General features: G+C 39.4%; 1 long non-coding RNA gene across 2 annotated transcripts in view; it reads left to right on the top strand.

The window, feature by feature from the left end:
• Window positions 1–15,451, top strand: part of LOC123376128 — a 362,341-nt gene that overhangs the window by 278,991 nt on the left and 67,899 nt on the right. Inside the window, exon 4 of one of the 2 annotated variants that reach the window (XR_006581692.1) lies at window positions 10,719–11,051. The exons of the other annotated variant lie outside the window; for it this stretch is intronic. This is a non-coding gene — a long non-coding RNA (uncharacterized LOC123376128). Of the gene's footprint in view, window positions 1–10,718; window positions 11,052–15,451 lie in introns of those variants that run through there. 2 annotated transcript variants of the gene reach the window in all.

The raw sequence follows: 15,451 nt of genomic DNA, 5'->3' as shown, positions 1-15,451 counted from the left end.
AACATACCAGTGTCCATCCACCTCATCTCACTGATCCCAAGGATGTTAATACCATATTTTCTCATTTCCTTTGTTACTAATGCTGTTCTCCCTGTTTCATACATTGTTCGAACATTCCATACCACTATCTTTATTTGTTTTTTGGGTTTAACCAGAGACTCCATCGAAACAGGGACTTCCTTTCGGCTTTGATCCCTGTTTGTCATATTTGGCATCTCTGGCTGGCTACCCACGATTTTGTGAATTTCTGGAGATTTGATTGACGTTTCTGTGGCACTTGTTTCTTTTTTACGTGGTGGGTTGCCAACCCAACGCACAACCCTCCTCCTTTCACATCTTGGGCTTGGGACCAAGCAACGGCAATACTACTAATAATAAATTAATAATAACTGTGAGTGTAAATATTAGGTATTTGTGTAGATTCTTCTTGGCCCCTACATGATCATGCCACGAGGTTGAAGTGAGGAAGGAGCCTCCTCTCTCTTATATGGCCTATATCAATGTTGAACACAGTTGCAACCCCTGAATTTGATGGAGTATATGATTTCTGCCAAGATTCCAACCCACCTCCACCTCAGAACCACATCATCTCAAATTGATAGGGAGGAATGAGGCTCCCATATAAGCCAGATGTGCAGTGGAAAGTAAGCTGCACCCTTAAAGAACTGTAGCAGTTTGTGTGCTCTCCTGCTGACCAGGAAGAGGTCTGGGAAGGATTCTGCCCATGCAGAGTTTTGCCAAATTGGTACAATATAGCTTTGTATTTAATCCATCTTTGTCTGTTGAAAATGTATTTTGACTCCTGCTCTCTTAAGTTTTAGTTACTGTAATATTAATGGAGGACTTTGAAAATAACTGTTATAGATTTTTAGGGTGTTCCAGTCTCATGTCATGGTTTAAGTGGTGATGCATACACCGGATGTCCTGGATCTCTCACATCAGCATCACTCAGGAGTTGAACCACATCATTACACATGACAGGTGTTTCTCCACCTCCTGCAGAGTATATTGCATTGCGGAATGTGCCACAGTCATGGATCACCACCAGACATGGATCACCACTTAGTGGTTGCCTGCATGGTGCTGACACTACAGTGAGCAAGTAAGCCCTCTGCGATGAAGAAGTTTGACATTGATGAGCTTCTCCATATGTTGGGTTTAGTCAACAGGTTTAGTATTGACGTCAGCAATAGACTCTCAGCCCTAGCCAATCTGCCAGGCAACGTCAAGGTCGCCTAGTCTCTGTTCACCTCCATCCTCTGCCAAACTGCTGAGCAGACAATTGGCTATGGGTGGCCAGCACTTCAACTATGGCTATCAGAGGAGGCCTCCCAGACAATTAAATTGAAAGCCACAAGCTCACCAGCTCAGTGATAAGCTCACTTGTAATCAGCTGAAGCAAAAGTTCGATGCCCTGCGATCATGAGGCATATTATAACCATGTAAATCAAATGACAACATTCTCTCATGCTGGGTGGAATATTATCACTATGTCCTTAACCAGCCTAAAGCTGCTGCTTACTCAGAGCTGGATGATTTGGCAGCCACTGTTGTTTTGGACTCAGACACTTGTACTGATGCACCAATGTTGATGAAGTGAAGTACACCATTTCCAAACTGAAAAATGGACGTACAGCTGGCGGTGATGGCATTCCCCCAGAGCTGCTATAATGTGCTTTTGATCCTGTAGTGGAATCACTTCTGGTCATCTTTCACCTGGTGTGGAGAACAGGAACCTTGCCAGCCTCCTGGAAGGACAGTACTGCAATCTCACTTTATAAGGGCAAGGGACCGTGGAGCGAATGTAAGAGCTACAGGCCGATCACCTTGTTGTCTGTATCAGAAAAGGTGTTTGCACATGTTCTGCTGGTGCATTTGAAGCTCCTGCTGCATTAGAAGCATCACCCCCAACAGTCAGGCTTTATGAGGAACAGATCCACATTAGAGGCCATTTTTGCCCTCTGCTTGTTGTCGGAAATTCATCGTGAATTCAAGGAGCCCCTGAATGTGGCACATGTCTATCTTAGGGCTGTATTTGATTCAATTGACCAAGTCAAGCTATGAAAGGTTTTAAAGGGTTTAACTTGTCCCAACCACGCTGCTGGGCTTGATTAGCAAGCTGCATAACAGAACCACAGCCCTTTGTACATCTTGGGAATCGGATGTCATCACCTTTTAAATCAGTATCTGGTGTCAGGCAGGGCTGTGTCTTGGCCCCTGCACTGTTTTGTTGGGCAATGGATTTCATAATGCATCATTCCATCAGATCCATAGTTATTAAGATCAGTGATCTCTTGCTCTCACACCTTGACTATGCAGATGACATTGTTCTTCTAGTACAGAGCCCTGATAAGTTTCACAAGGCACTCCAGCAAATGAAGGAGGTCCACCCTCAACCCCAATCTCTTTGAATAATGAAACTGTTGAAGCAGTCTCCAGCTTTTGCTATTTGGGTTCTGTACTCACCATTTCCTCCAGCTGTCACATGGAGGTTCTCCACCAGATTGGCATCGCAGCATCTGCCAGGGGTTGTGTACGATGAATATGAAATCAACATAATCTCAGCACAACAACCAAGTTCAGGATCTATTCAAGCTGTATCCTCTCCATACTGCTGTAAAGTTGTGAAACACAGAAGCTATGCCGCTCAGACTGGGCAAAGATGGCGGCTTTCCACACAGAATGCCAATGTTGTATATTGTTCACAAAACGGTCACTCCGGTCTACAGATTACTGGGGCCACTGTCTGCAGACGTGTCACAAGAATGCCAGAAGATGTTTTGGTGAATGCCATTCTGCAGGTGGCTTGTGACATGCGGGATAAAATTCCAGCAACGAAGGGATGGAGGCAGTCCATGAAATAGATTCCAGTTACTTGGGTGCATCATGTCTGTTCCAATGTTGGACTCTCGGCCCCTTGTGTCCACACAGGAATGGACCAAATGGTGAATGATCACTACGACTGTCCCTACAATTAAGCATTGAAGAAGACTGTGGGTGACAGGGACAAAATCTTATATTAAAAGGAAGAAAAATGGTATATTATAGAAAACACGTTTGAATGTTCCTGGACATTTCAAAGGGAATTTGTGAGACATTGTACAAAGGAAGGTGCTGAAATTATAACGTTTTCATGACAAAATTGAGAATAATATTGTAGACCATTGAATAATATATATATAGTTTATTGGTTTTTAATAATATTAAGATCTAACTTAACTGTTGTACATGGTAAAGGTTGAATGATGAAAATTTCCAGAAATTGGACAACTGTTGGGACAGGGCTTGATCCAAAGTCCATTTAAGTCAAACTCAGCTTGACTATAATAGCTTTTGATCAAGCCCTTGGATGCTTTTAATTCTTCTATTCTTTTGAGCTTTTCACCCTAAAAACTTAAGAGTCTTTACAAATACGGTAAATGGAGTATATGCATCTTTAAAAAAATTCTTTATTAACTTTTCAAAAATTAACCAACAAAAGCAATGAGATGAGAAGATATTTAAATAATGCAACAGTCATTATTACTTATATCAAGTCAAATGAATGCAAACAATGTTTTTCCATTTCTTTGTGCTTATAGTTTGGGTTTTATTTTTTAATTTTGAAAAAGGAAAGGGACAGCACATCATCGATGTATAATATGTTAATATGCTAATTAATTATAATGTATATATATATTAATATGCTAATTTATATTAGCAACAAATGTAATCTAAAATGTTTTAGTAATGACACTATATATCTCAACTGCATTCATGTATAAATATTTTATTTTTTCCATAGTGGCATTGCTTGTTTAAAGCTCCATGAAAGCTTTTAGACAATTCTTTCAATGATTTCAAATAAAATTGAGTGTTTTTAGATTTCCTGAAAAATAAAATTGCGGTGCTGCTCATATGATTAACGCATTATGGCACCCTAGCTGTGGATTAATAGGTCAGGGTATTTTATATAAATATGCAGTTAATTGTGTACAGCTATTTTGGTACTGCAAAGAGATATGTGTAGGTGGCATCTTACATCTCTGGGGAGTGCCATTTGCAAATTCAGGAATTTAGTCTTTGTTTCCTCTCAACTTAAATTAAAATAATTATAAAGTGAGAAAGGGAAAAAACAAAATGAAAAACAGACTTTAAAAAAATCCTTTAAAATATTATCACTACTCTGGGGACATCATGCATAAACAAATACATGAGAGATGCACACTGAAACAACAAAGGAATAGAATGTATTTTGTGCAGTCCCTTACTATGTTTGGTAACCAAATGCTTATAAACCAGCTGTCCAAGAATAATAAAAGAGTGGTTCATTTTCTTGCCCTATTTTAAGTTTAAAAGTACAGTTGTAGTCAAACATTTTAGGATTATACAATCTCAGGGAGAATTTGTAGTATTGACAGGTAGCAAATTAATTTGTTTAATTCTAAATTTAGGAAAGTTGACCTGGAGATATTTGGTGGAACATTGTTACAAAAGGAGCTGTCACACCAGTATGGTAGTTTTATTCACAGATGGGCATATAAGTACTGGATATAGAATTGCTAGACTTAGGACATTAGGTAGACACCATTCATTGAGAATTTTTCTGATTTTCAGAAGTTCAGCTGAAGTCCATGGGAACTGTAGGTACTAAAACCTTTGGATATCTAGTCATACATAAACAGCAGAATGATATCCCTCTAGATCAGGGGTTTTCAAACTTTTTGTTTCTGAGCCAACCCTCCCCACCAACACACTATAAAAATTCCACAGCCCACCTGTGCCACAACAGCTGTTTTTCTGCATATCCAGTAAATTAAAATCCATGGCCAACATTAGGGGGTAGCAAATAGGGCAATTGCCAGGTGTCCCACACCACAGGGGACACCATGAAGCTAAGTTTTCTTGGGCTTCAGCTTTCAGTCTCAGGTGATGGGGCTCGGGCTTCAGCTTTCTACCCTGGGGCACAGTGAATCTAATCCTGGCCCTGCTCTCTGGTTGGGCAGACCCCCTGAAACCTACTCACAGCCTCCCAGGGAGCCCCAGATACCTGGTTGAGAATGGCTGTTCTAGATGAAGTATAGTATGGGTTTTAGCTCAAACTCTTTTTTGTTTGTTTCTAACATTTCAGAAGTAGCTCCTACTGGCTACTGCTAAATGGTTCTCAAATCAGATTTGAGCTCTGATGTATTTCATAATGATCATTCTTTAATCAAACCGACTGTATCCGGATAGAAAGAATTCCCATTCCCTCTAAATGTTCTGCAGGTCATGTGACTTAAAAATCTGCATCTTCATAAATTTCAGATCATATTATTTTGAAGTGTAAATGCCCAGAGATAACAGCAGCAAAACAAAGACAATGTCCACATCATCACCAATCACACTTAAAATAAATAAATAACCACTGAGTGATATGCACCAGAAAAAACAAAGGAGCTGTCTACATTATCTCTAATTGCATACCATGTGCTTTAAAAACCACCCACAAAAATATCACACTAGAATTACAAAGGAACAATCCTCATTATCCCCATTATCTCATTCTTATGGAATTAAAGAAATAGTGGTTTGCACAGTAATTTACAATTTCTAGTAGCATTACAAACACACGCACACACACACACACACACACACACACACACACACAAAAGCTTTGTTGCATTGTGAGATTCAGGATACCAAAGATAAATATTAATAAGTATTTAAGAGCTTGTCTACACCATGCAGCTTTTAGCAACAAGGCTGTATCGACACAGCCTTGTCGCTAAAATACTTCCAGCCCCGTGAGCGGTGTTAGCTTTGTCGGCAGGAGAGTGCTCCTGCCAACAACGCCGCATTCACACTGCCACTTGCATCAGCAAAACTTTTGTCTTTTGGGGGGCGCTTTTTAAAGTACTCGTGAAAGACAAAAGTTTTGTCAACGACTTCGCAGTGTAGACATACCCTAAGTGATTTAAGAGCAGTGTTTCTCAAACTGGGGCCGCCGCTTATGTAGGGAAAGCCCCTGGCGGACCGGGCCAGTTTGTTTACCTGCCCTGTCTGCAGGTCTGGCCAATTGCAGCTCCCACTGGCTGCAGTTCGCCGCTGCAGGCCAATGGGCGCTGCTGGAAGAGGTGGCCAGTATGTTCCTCGGCCTGCGCTGCTTCCAGCAACTCCCATTGGCTTGGAGCAACAAACCGCAGCCAGTGGGTGACACGATCGGCCAGACCTGCGGACAGGGCAGATAAACAAACTGGCCCGGCCCGCCAGGGGCTTTCCCTACACAAGCAGCGGCCCCAGTTTGAGATAAACTGATTAAGAGTCTATATTCCATTTTCAAAAGTGAGTTAGAGCCAGATTTTTAAAGTTATTTAGGCATTGCTCTGATAAGACTAAATTACATGGCAAAGTCCCATTTTCATAAGTGACTTAGAAATTTAGGAGCCTAAGCCTTATTGAAAGTCAATGGTGCTTAGGCTTCTGAGTGCCTAAGTTACTTTTGAAAATAAGACTAAACTGTCACTGAGGGCCAGATTTTTAAAGGTATTCAGGTGTCTGCAGATAGATAGCTTGTGGGATTTTCAGAAGTGTCTAGCTGCATCTTTGGGTGCCAAAATACTTTTTAAAAACTGGCCCTTAAACACTTAGGAGCCTAAATCTCAATGACTTTCAAGAACCTAAGACTTAGTCACCTTAGTTACTTTTGAAAATGGGACTTATGGTCCTAAGTCACTTAGCTATACTTCTGAAAATTTTACACGAAAACGTGTCCTAGGTGCTTACCTTGTTTATGATTTTCCTCTCAAAATAGTTTGAAATGAACATTTTAAGGCCATATTCTGATACCCTACTCACATTACTTTCACAGTAAGGTAATATAAAACATGAATAAGTTCTTAAGTACTTGTGCTCCATTTTCCTCTGCTGCTGTCATCCTTCTGGATGCAGTTTGCAATTCATAGCACCTTCTGGAGCTTGCTGTGTCCCCCTTGGAAGCATAGATTTTGTTCAGTGTCAGCCTTTGTCCACACCTATGGTCACTCTCATTTTCTGATGGTGGATAACTGCAGTACCCTTTATTTGGGCGGGCGAAGGGGGGAAGGGAAAGGATGGATGGTAAATCATGTTTTACAGAAACTGACCAAAACATCCAGAGATAGATTCCCTATGGGGAGCTCTCTTCATCAGGGAAGTACAATAGGCAGAAGGAACAGACTAGAGCTGTTCAGGAATTTTCTGATAAAAGTTTCTTGAGAAAATGCCAATTTATTGGACCCAAAATGTTTTGTGGAAATGTCTTGGATTCAACAAACTCTTGACAAATGACCATACTCTCAGGACTCACAAGCTAAATCTGAGTCAACAGTGTAACACTCTTGCAAAAAAAAGCAAATATAATTGTAGGATGTATTAGCGGAAGTGTTGTAAGCAAGACATGAGAAGTAATTCTTCTGCTCTACTCCACAATAATTAGGCCTCAACTGGAGTATGGTGTCCAGTTCTGGGTGCCACATTTCAGGAAAGATGTGGAGAAATGTGATATAGTCCAGAGAAGAGCAATAAAATTAAAGGTCTAGAAAATGTGACATATGAGGGAAGATTGAGAAAATTGGGTCTGTTTAGTCTAGAGAAGAGAAGACTTAGAGGAGACATCATAAGAGTTTTCAAGTACATAAAGGGTTGTTACAAGGGGCAGGAAGAACATTTTTTCTCTTTAACCGCTGAGGATGGGACAAGAAGCAGTGGGCTTAAATTGCAGTAAGTGAGGGTTAGGTTGGACATTAGGAAAAACTTCCTAACTGTCAGGGTGGTTAAGCACTGGAATAAATTACCTAGGGAGTTTATGGAATCTCCCTCATTGGAGATTTTTAAGAGCAGGTTAGACAAACACCTGTCAGATGGTCTAGATAATACTTAGTCCTGCCACGACTGCAGGGGACTGGACTAGATGACCTCTGGAGATCCCTTCCAGTCCTAGGATTCTATAATTCTATGACTTCCAGGTTCCCTGCCATGGAGCATTCAGACTTCCAGGCTCCCTGCAATGAAGACAGGAGCCTGGAAATCCTGGGATGGGCTTCCAGGGTCTGTGGCTCTGGAACAGCCCTGCTGGGCCGCAGGTCAGGGATCACAGGGCTTCCAGACTCCCAGGCTAGGCTCCCAGGCTGCCTGACCACCTCAGCCTGTTGAGCTAGTTCAGAGGGTGTTAAGGCACAAGGCTTTTGTATCCCTGGGGGAGCAGCTCCTCTGCTACCCGGAGTGCAGGGACTGCAATACTTCTAGATGTCATTTTGGTCATGCAAGGAAAAAGGAAGGGTTGTTTCTCACACACACATACTTGCTCACCTGGCAAAATCTGGCCCTGTGGTAACTCAATTGTTCCGTGTAGCGTTTGGTGCCATCACTGTGTAATGCAGCTAAATGACACACGTAGCTTATTTGAAGCTTTGGTTTCATACCCTAAAATCTGCCAATCCATACACTTTGTCTTGCTAATTGATTTCTTACAGCTCTTGGGGTGCACTGGTAATTAAACACACCAAGTGCTTTCCATGGCTACTGTCATCAATTAAGAACACGAAAGGAGCAACACAATTTGATAATTCACATGATCCCACAGCCCAACCGGTAGAGCATCATTTTAATCAGCCCATCTATGCTGACAAATTCATGGAATTTATGTTTCAAAATGATATTCTGAATCACTTTAGCAATTGACTGAATCATTTCTTAAATCCTCAGAGTAAGTATGTAAAGTCCATCTATTCATGTCTGAATACTGGTGACATCATAGATTTTTGAAAGCCTGCTCAATCCATCATGTCCTCAAAATGCAGCATGCAAAATGGAAGTCTTTCCCTCCATTTCTTTAAAGTGACAGGCAAAAAAAACAAAAAACAACCCTATGCCATTTTTGGCTTCTTTGTGATGAGTAAGGAAGGCCTGACTTTCTATGTCAGAATTTTTTTTTTAACCCAGCTTGATTTTTACATTAGAAACACATTGTTTTATCTACTCTGGAAGACTCACTGCTAACTGGAGAGCTAATGAAATCAAACATCACAGGAGACAAGAGAGTGAAAGTTGAACAACTGAAAGAGAGAGGAATCTTTAGTCGGCTCTTTGAAATGTGTTGTTTTTTGTAGTATATATATAACTTAGATGATTAATGAACAGTATGGCAAAAGGATATTATTAAAGATGCAGTTAAACAACAACCATCTCTGAGAACCCCAAGAGATACTTCAGCAAAATTAGGGAAAACCAGGCATTACATTCTAAGTTTAAAATAAGCAAAAATATCCTAACAATTCATTGTGGAAGAAAATAAATTACTCTTGCATGCCTTCTTTATACAATATACAATAGCAAAAAGATGAGGGAAAACATTTTTAAATATCTTTTGCATCTTTAAGTGTGCTTTCCTAGCTTCGTTCCTAACAAAAGTTAATTAGTTTCCCTGAAGATTTTTATTTGTTTCCTCTTTAATGTTTGTAAATCTATTGTGATGGTATTTGAAGTAATTCAGGAAAGGGAGACCACTGGTAACCTGTATCTTTGGCCAGAACAAGGGTTTTTTGTTGGTTTGGTTTTTAAAGACTGGCGGTAGTTGTGCTTTGACACTTTTGCTGAGAGAATATCAAGATTTGAGATTTAAAAACATAACAAAACTGTGTATAACCCCTCCCCATATACTTATTAAAGATAGGAAATTCAAATTACAAGTTACTCTCATGCACACTGCCTCTGCTAATGATGCAAGTGTGCCCCCAGTTAAAATGACTTCCAGTGTTTACATTTCTGTTTTTTATTTTCCATCCTACTTTTTATGTGTCTTTTTTGATTTCTCGTCCAACCTTCCTTTTTTCTTTGTTTTCATTAACAAACAAGATAAGATAGTACGGTCACCTTCAGTGTGAGTTTTCCAGGATTATTTAGATATAATGAATAAAATTTTAAATTCTATTGAGGCTTTTTAGAACTAATGAAAATTATCAATGTGTAACACAGCTGCATTTCAGTTTTCTTTGTCTGAGCCCAGAACAGAATAGATTTTATAAATAGAACCTAAATGTGACCACAGAATGTGCATACTAATCAGTTTATTTTAAGATATTGTTTCTCAATACTTTTAAGATTTACCCATGCTGAGAAAAAAAATTACATGTCATTGGAACAATTTCTTCCCAAAGTTACTAATGGTAATCCATTTCCCACATGAAACATGTAACGATAACAGGTTCACCTTCTCAATCAATGGTGAGATACAAGAAGGCTCTGCTCCACTTGTAAGGGAAAAAAATATTCAGATGTTCTAGGAAATAGAACACTGAATCTGTGCTGATAGAACTATTCAGACAGCCTGGCAAATCTTTTTAGATAAGCTGCTTAGAATAAAATATACCCAGATCCCCTTCCCCTATTTATGATCATGCCACTCCCTATAGCAAAGGTGAATGAGACAATAGTTTGAGGGAGAAAAGTATTGGTAAGAAGGTCAGAGATGTTCCATGTCCACTCTGAAAATATTCTTCCTCCACCTGTGATTTTCTTCAGCTAGGAAATCCAACTTTGAATAGCTCAGATATCTGGAGATTATATATACATATACACACCACTCCTCCCAAACACACTCCAGGGTAAATCACACCTGTGTGCAGGAGAATGATTATTCTTTTTGCTTGAGAGCAGAAATCTCAAAGGCGACTTTAAATGTGGATGGGAGTATTGATCCTATCCTATCCTTTCTTGTCAAGGTGAACTGTGAAGGACCCTTGAATGACCAGCATTTCCTCTTGCCAAGCATGTCATCCAGGAAAAGAGGCAATGTTACCCACTAGATCAGGACCATCAGCTCTCCAGCGGCAGGAGGCATCCACATGAAGTGTCCCTACCTCCCTCTAGGGTAGCACAACTCCAGCAGGAGTTGTAGTACCACTGCTTGTGCCCTGTGGCTGCTTAGTAACAGCTGCAAAAGAGATCAAGAGGAAAGTGAAATGGCTTCATGAGGCATTGAGTTTTGCTTGGATATTTACAGGGTTAGCAGAGGATGTTGCTTCAGAGAATAGCTAGTCCTCCATTCTGCCTATTCCTAGCCCAACCCAACACATCAAGCTATTCAGAAATCCCTTCCATCTCCCACTGTGAGCTGTGGGTGTATTGTCCTTCTCTTGATTATTTTGGCAAATTGTTTTAATATTTCATCTCCTTTTTCTGTTAATTAAGTGTTGACAGAATGGCTGATTAGCTCCTTCCCTAAATTCAGCACCTAAGAACTTGTTTTTGGCTATGAAATTGCTTGTGTTATACTGCAATAAAATAGAAAATAGTAGCTGTCAGAGCTTGAGTATTGGTCAGTCATTTATTTAAGTCCTCTCCCTTTTTTCACTCTTTTCTTTGGAGGGCACAAGATGTGTTTATAGAATCAGAAGCCTGTATAGGTTTTTTGTTTTTAAATGATAAAATGCATTCTATTGTTAAAAACATCCTGATTTCAAGAACATAGGCCTCAGTTAGCCAGGGTGAAGGGATGTATTGATGCCAATCTATGTTTTGATTTCAACTTGGCTTGTTCCCTGTAATGCTGTGCTGGCAATTTTAACAGAAGGTGCCTTGTACAAATTACAGCTTGTTCAAAATGTAGCTGCCAGAATAATAATTTGAAGAAAATATTCACATCACATTTTTTTCCAACTTTTAGATCCTTTGCTGAGTTTTTCAGTCTGTTAATGCTGTCCTTCCATGTGTTCCTTGATTAAGTAATGAAACCTTTAAAAAGACCAGTTTTGAGATTCTTTGCAAATGGAACTCCAGAATCCAGCATTATTTAGGATTATCTTGTGTACTTTTGAATGTCCACCATTGATCTTGCATATTCACTTGAATCACTGGCTTACCAGATTCTGTTCTTTGCCATACCCACTCTTCTGACAAATTTACATGGTCTCAACATCTGCATTTTGGTATATAATGCTTCATTATGGATTTCTGATACAGAAAAGATTTTCCTGTCTTTCTTTACAAAAAAGACCATTATAATTGTTTGACTAACTTTACCAGTGAAGGCTTTGAATCTAGGAGATTCAAAGCCTGAGTAATTTGGGCAGATTAAGAAGTGGGCAAAACCTACATCCCTAAACTGGAATTGGGTCTATATACTCCTTCTATGTCCCCTTATGGATAAAGATTCCTGGCCACTAGATCTACATGAGCACAAACCAGTGGCCCTACCCATCCTTCCAGTATCTTTGAACTCTGTGCAGATCCATACTTATGCAGAGGGTCAACTCAAGGCCTGATCTGAGTGTTTACATGGGCTTTAAGTGATGCCTAGTTGTGTCAGTGAATTTCACCTGAGGGATAAGTAAGGTTGGCCTGAAATAGTAAGGTCTAAACACCTCATCCCTCATAGGTATAAACAGAAATACACCATATCTCAGAATTTCCCCCTAAATCTTATAATTTAATTGGGGCCTTTATAATCACCTAATTATATCCCAGAAATTCAAGGCATATTGTAGCTATTCCACCATTTCATGGCATATGGGATGCATCCAAGAAATGTGGAATGTTGCTTGCATTTTCCAGGTGTCCATTCTGTTGTGTTCTTTCCCTGGGTAATGGAGTTCTGAAACAATTTTTAAAAAAAGTTGAATACTCATATTAGTAACTTGTTCTGATTGTATTTGGATTACTTCCTAAATAGAAAATGTTATCAATATTATAACTATCACAGATGAAAAATTACATTAATTAATAGATTACACTCATCCATGTATTTTTAGATCCAATGTCCCTGAGGGAATGTCGCCAGTCCACATACTATTTCTTATATTTGTCTCTCAGTTGTGTATTTTTTTTTGAAAGGGGGGTTTATGCATTAAAAATAAAATATCCAAGTGCAAATACAAGCATAATAACTAAGGCCCTGATTCAGCAAAGCACTTATGCACTTGCTTAAGTCCCATTGGAGTCACTGGGACTCAAGAACATGCTTAGAAAGCATATGCTTAAGTGACTTGCCAAAGAGGGATGGACATAAATATATGCTGAAATGCCTTGCTGAATCTGGGTTTTAGCACTTGGAGGTGCTCGGGTCCTTTTTAGAATAAATACACAAATTCCACAATGTGAGTATGGGGGGGAGGGGGTAGTAAATTGCACTCAAATATTTTCCTGATATCCTCACTGGAGAGGCTAGAGTATGAAAAATTGTGGTTTCAGGCTAAGACTTCTGACTTTGGTTCAACTACATTGCATATTTAAGCACAAATATGGAGGAAATATATAGATGCCTTAAACTTCAGGGTAGATTCTGCCACCTTTACTCACACAGAGTGGTACATTGACATTATGAATAGTCCAACTGATTTCAGTGGATTACTCACAGAATAAGGTACTACTCAATGTGACTAAGAGATTTGGCCCATGCATTTTGAAAGATATCAAAGATCTGGTGGTGATGTACATTATTGTTTATTGTTATCAGACACAAAGATTATTCTATCTGCATATTTGGAGACAGGCTATACAGCTTTATAGCTGGTAAGACCAATCTCAAGGTGTCTGATTTTAGTTTTGCTTTTCTTGAAAAGTTGCCCTTTTAGAATTAATAATTGTGAAGGACGTTTCCATTCAGGCTACTTAGGAAATATGAATGGCTGTTGAACCTTAAATTCTTCTGAAATGTCAATGCACAGTTTTCAGAAGTGTTCTGAAATTGAGTCCCATTGAATTACATGTTAGTCTCATTCTTTGTGTGACTAATAAATGTTGTATTTATAGTCAGAATTAAAATGTGGGGGAAAACATGGGAAAGGATAGAACTTTTTAAATTGACAGTTTTTTACTGACTACCTAGCTAAGGCCCAGATCCCTCCAAGGTATCTGCAAGCATGGATACCTACTCCTGCATGGATGGGACTTCATACTAGAAGAATGGTCAGCTCTTTCATTTTAATTATAATTTCCAGACACGTAAACTAAATCAATTCAAGAACAATAAAAAAAGAAAAACGTCACCTCAAGGACTATAGTTCATGGCATCAGGAACAAGAGCTGTATATGCAAGTCAGTTACACAAATTATTTCAGTTATACAAATATATGAAGACCATAAAATTAAATTAAGAAAAGAAAGACAAAAGGTCAATTAAACTCTCAGAGGAAGAAGCTTTTAGTTGTATCAGAATCACCTACTTTCTCTGTAGTCTGATCAATGAGCTCCCATGGAGGCGTTAATTGTGAAAATCATTTTTTAACCTTATTCTAATCTGCTGTGATTTTTTGCCTGAAAAAGGATTTGACATTTAGCAAGAAAATATATAGTATTTAAGAAATCATTTCTCAGTAATTTAAGCTGTAATGTCTGGCGTTGGGTCACCTGGCTATGTCAGAAAACATTAACAGGGAATCTCCTTGGAGAAAAAATCTTTTTCTTCTTAATACACAGTAGGATTTCACTCTGTTCATTGGCGCCTGATCCAGATGCCCTTGAAGGCAATAAAAATCTGTCTATTGGCTTCAATCGGACCTTAGAAGTTGAAGTATTTTAGTATTTTCCCCACTCCATTGCTCTGCTTTGTTTCATTATGGTTTGTGTTGTTGGTTTTTTGTTATTTTAACAGGTCTCAAAATTAACCTCTAAAATTTCTTTCAGTGATTTTGATAAATTAATAACAGGGCCAGTACTCTCCAATCTCTCCATTAATTCTAAGATACGGTGTGAAGGTTGGTGTTTTTTGCATTGGGGAACTACAGTCATGAAAAGGATCCTATTGTGCTAGGCACTATAAAAACACAGAACAAAAGGATGCCAAAGAACACTTTGAAGCCCTACATTTATTTCCGATTGCCTCTGGTTTTTCTTATTTAGACACACTGGGCCAGATCCTTGGGTCTATCCTGTGTGTGTCCAGCATTGTCACTTTTATGCTCCCTCAATCCTGAGACTGCTAGATGATGCTCTGGTTCTAAGGCATTGCATAGAGCAGCTCGAAATTGTACAAACTGCCCACAGCCCTAAAGAAGTTGCTCCATGAGCCAGGAATTGCTGAGGTGTTGGGATGCCTCCTTCACTCAGCCACATACCCTGTGCCAGAGGTCAGGAGAGCAGATGACATAAGAGTGGCTATAATGGTGCTACACCACCTGAGGACTCCCTAGTGTGATGGGAATCTTTGAGCAACTGGTCAAACCAGCTTTCGGATTACTTAGTGCCACTGGAGTAGGAAGAAGCAGCAGGAGCAGCGCCAAGGATCTTGCCCACTGTGCAATATTCGTATCTTATGGAGAATTAATGCACAGTTTTATTGAATATTTTCAGCTCGCTATTGAATTTATACTTTTTTTAAATATGGGGATCAACAGAGTCAATTTCTTGTCCTGTTTTTCCTGCTAAAGTGCCAGTAATACCACCTTCTACAAAGCTTATTGAATCCAATCCCATTGACAAGCTTGATCTGTGTGAAGAGAAAGATGATGCCTCAGAG

Source organism: Mauremys mutica, chromosome 8 (assembly GCF_020497125.1).
Source record: "Mauremys mutica isolate MM-2020 ecotype Southern chromosome 8, ASM2049712v1, whole genome shotgun sequence".
NCBI classification, from domain to species: domain Eukaryota; kingdom Metazoa; phylum Chordata; order Testudines; family Geoemydidae; genus Mauremys; species Mauremys mutica.
Note: the sequence above shows the minus strand (reverse complement) of the source record. Positions and strands in the feature narration are given on the sequence as shown.